The sequence below is a fragment of the Girardinichthys multiradiatus genome, chromosome 4 (assembly GCF_021462225.1).
Source record: "Girardinichthys multiradiatus isolate DD_20200921_A chromosome 4, DD_fGirMul_XY1, whole genome shotgun sequence".
Taxonomy (NCBI): domain Eukaryota; kingdom Metazoa; phylum Chordata; class Actinopteri; order Cyprinodontiformes; family Goodeidae; genus Girardinichthys; species Girardinichthys multiradiatus.
Window position 1 is genome coordinate 44,803,495 of NC_061797.1, and position 4,235 is coordinate 44,807,729.

The window sequence follows — 4,235 nt, forward strand, 5'->3', positions numbered from 1 at the left end:
GGCAAAAGGAGGCCCTACACCATACTAATAAATTATTGTGGTCTAAAACCAGGTGTTTCAGTTTCATCGTCTAACCCCTGTATATCAGAGCTATGTGTTTTCAATAAATTTTCACATATAAGAGAAGCGTTTGTGTTTTTTTTGTGCAAGAGTGATTTATCTGTCAAAATAAGGTCAAAGTTCCCTTACCTTCAGTGAAGCGGTTGATTAAACAGTGACATTTAGCGTTGTTTTTGATTAATAATTATCAATTATTAATAATAATTTACTCATTGTAATTATTAAGAGTTTTGAACCCATAATCACAACACTAGAGTACATCTCTTATTTCTATTCGTGAGTAACAATTTTTTGGTTAAAAAATATTTTTTTTGAATTATGATTTTGAATTATAATTTTTGATAAATATCAATGAATCAGTGATCATAATCCTTACATCAATCTCATACAACTAGACTATATTCACTTCTAATAATGGTATAAAAACACAGCATTTTTATTTTTAAAGCAAATGCATACCATTTTTAGTTCAGATTTCTATGGACGTTTAAAAATGTTTTTAATGAAAAATAGTCACTACAATCTTTGGCTCATGGAATTAAGGGGTTAATTAAACCTGTACATAAGCTACAGAGTGCAAATCTGAGGAAAAGAAAACCCCTCTAAACCCAATATACTGCTTTATAGAGAGAACACATTATAGATTTATAAATGTACAAAGACATAATAGAAAATATATTTTTTTATTCACTAGGAAATTTGGATTTCTAGGCACAGCCAAGGGCCGGAGGGGTCTGGTTTGGGGACCAGTGGATTTTGTCTCTTCTTTTTGCAGATGACGTGGTCCTGCTGGAGCCGTTAGACAAGACCTACAGCATGCACTGGGGCAGTTCGCAGCGGAGTGTAAAGCGGCTGGGATGAAGATCAGCTCCGAGGCCGTGGTTCTTGACCGGAAAAGGGTGGCTTGTCCTCTTCAGGTTGGAGGGGAGTTCCTACCTCAAGTGGAGGAGTTCAAGTATCTTGGGATTTTGTTCACGAGTGAGGGGAGAATGAAACGGTAGATCGACAGACGGATCGGTGCGGCTGCTGCAGTAATGGGGACGCTGTGCCGGTCCGTTGTGGTGAAAAGAGAGCTAAGCCTATGTTCAGTCTACGTTCCTACCCTTACCAGTTGAGGTGGCTCGGGCATCTATAACGGATGCCTCCTGGACGCCTCCCTGTGTTGGATGGCCCAGGACACACTGGAGGGACTATGTATCTCGGCTGGCCTTGAACGCCTTGGGCTCCCCCCGGAGGAGCTGGAGGTGTCTGGGGTGAGGGACGTCTGGGTGTCACTACTACATCTGCTGCCACCGCAACCCAGTCCCAGATGAAGCGGAAGACAACGAGTATGAGTACGAAGAAATTTGGCATTTATGTTGATTGATTACACTGATTACATTGATCTCTTTCTGTTACACTGTATTGCAATAAGCACAAGAATATATTTGTTTTTCTAAATAGTAAATTACATGTTTTGTTTTTTCTATTGGATGCTGAATTTAATTAAAATGTGAAAATATGCCAGTCCATCGTTGCAATGAACTGGGATATTTTGACATGTCCAGGGTGTACCCTGCCTCTCGCCCATAGACTGCTGGAAATAGACTCCCTAGTGACCCACTATGTAATAAGAAGATGAATGAATGAATGTCAAAATATGATTTCTGACAATGTTAAAAGAATAAAACTAATGAAAATCCAAAATTAATTTTCACAGAAAAGGAAATTACTTTGGATAAATAAAAATAGATATTTTAAAAGACTTCAGATTTCCCAGTTGCCGAGCAGGTAGAGATTGACAAGCTTCACCTAAAGGTAAGCCACAAAAGGTGATTGCTAAAGAAGCTGGCTTGTCAGAGTGACTAATTATAGTAATGGGAATGTTAATAAAAAGCAAAATTGAAGGTAGAAAAAGGTCCTAAAGCAACTGGGATAACTGTTGCCTTAAGATAATTGTGGATAAAAGCCAATGCAAGAGTTTGGCATGGACCTTAGCTTGAGTGAGTGCTTTAAAAACCACTATACACAGACATTTCCAGGACCACTGTTTAAACGGTCACATCCCCTGTGTTAAGCCACTCCTGAATCGGAGACAACTTCAGGACCATCTTATCTGGGCTAAGGAGTAAAAAGGACTGGCCAGTGGTCCAAATCTCTCTTTTCAAATGAAAGTACATTTTACGTTTAATTTAGAAATCAAAGTGGCAGAATCCATAGAAAGAGTGGAGAGGCAAAGAATCCAAGTTGCTTGAGGTTCAGTGTGAAGTTTCCACAATCCACAAACATTTGGGGAACCATGTCATCTACCGATCTGGATCTACTGTGTTTTATCCAGTCTAAAATCAGTGCAGCTGTCAGGAAGTTGTATGCTACTCTCTGCTGATAAGCTTTATTAAAATTCTAGTTTGGTTTTATTATTAGGACTTGGCTCCTTACCTTCAGAAGTACCAATACTTTATTGACAATCGTACCACTTGAGCTGGCTTGACCCAAACCCCACAGAAATACTTTGGGCTATTGTCAAGAAGAAGATTAGAGACTGCAGGGTCTTCATGCCACACGGCATTCAGGCATTCATGCAACAGGAACTGTCACAATCTCTTTGTATTACTCTATGTGATTTACCTGTCGTCCCGGAGAGACTTTACTGATGGGCACACCTGTATCCAATCTCTGGCTGGAGCGTTTTTAAGGAGCTGCAGGACAAGTATTCTTCTGTTGGAATAATTGTATATAGATTTATCTTACATTTGCTCTACTATTTGACCTTTATAAACTTTCATGTTGTATGTGTAAGCAAACGTGTGATGAGTTGTTTGCAGGCAAGGAGGAAAGGTGGAATCAAGATGATGCAGTCACAGTTGAGGACATCACAAAGACAATGGCTGATTGTGCTGAACAAAGAATGCACATACCTTAAGATTATGGAGACTATGCAAGCTTTGTTTTGTACAAGATAATGGTGTTCATGATCTATGTCACGTTGCTGCTGTTTGTTCCCCCATCCTTCAGAGCAGCAACGTTCATTGTAACTATGGACCAACCTAAATAAAAAGACGATTCGGAGAGATGGTTTTCAGAGCGGTAGGAGATTTGTAACTGAAAGCACATCTCTGTCTGTACTCCTCGCAGCGAGTAAGAAATTAATTATCTTGTCTTTCTCTTCTTTTTGTGATGTTATAGGTATTTTAGGTTGATTAAACCTGACACTTCGCCTGATGCTCCACGTTGAGTGGTAATTCAAGCCTCCGAGATACCAAGCTCCCTATTTTTTGGCTGAATCTTTGTAATTCCTGTGCTAACACTGAATTAACCAAGCTCGTGTTTTTGCTGCACTCAGGTCGTATGGATCACAACTCTGGATACACAACCTTCACAGAAACTCAGGACCTCATCTACCGGCTGCCTCTGCAGGCTCCTACCGAATCCTCCAGCCTGCCCGCTCTCCAACAATAACTGGGATTAATTTTTTCTGACTCTCTGGACTTCTGGCCCACAGATAGTGCCCAAGACCCCCCCGAGATCTTTGCTACCAGGAGACCACAAGCCTGAGAACCAAGACTCAACGACCAGAGACAGTTATTCTTTGAGATAATTAACCTTTTGAACTTACTGGTGTCCTTAAGTGATTCTGCATGTGGGTCAGGAAACTCTGCTAATATGACAGGAATATTGACCATGGGTGTATTCATTGTACTTTACATAGACATGCATTTCAGTAGGCTGTCATTTCTGTATTAATTGGTCTGAAATTTTAAACAATTCTGAGAAACTAAATTTTGGGTTTTTGGTATCTAAAAATCAATTCAATCCCATTCAATTCAATTCAGTTTTATTTATATAGTGCCAATTCACAACACATGCTGTCTCAAGGTACTTCACAAAGGGTTTGGAATGGTGCGGGTTTGTTGGGGAGGTTAGATTAAACTACTGAGTGTTGGCCATTTTAGAATGGGCCATGTGTAGGGGTACTAAGTAAAGTAATAAACTGATAGAGCCCACTGGTGGCCATTGTTATACTTAAAACCAGACAGAATGGGGGTACCTCTCTCTGTCAGAATGATTATAACCATTGGAAAAGAGAAGGGGTCACACAGGTAGCAGAAATGGAGGGTGTATTTGCACCTCAACCATAACTGAGCCAGTTTAGGCTGAACCTGACTCCACCTTACTCCATCCAACAGGGAGGGAGA

General features: G+C 40.2%; 1 long non-coding RNA gene across 1 annotated transcript; it reads left to right on the forward strand.

The window, feature by feature from the left end:
* The first annotated feature begins 1,245 nt into the window (after window positions 1-1,245).
* On the forward strand, window positions 1,246-3,964 carry LOC124867483. Its single transcript, XR_007038074.1, has 3 exons — window positions 1,246-3,126; window positions 3,226-3,277; window positions 3,383-3,964. It is a non-coding gene; the product is annotated as an uncharacterized LOC124867483 (long non-coding RNA).
* Window positions 3,965-4,235: the final 271 nt, after the last annotated feature.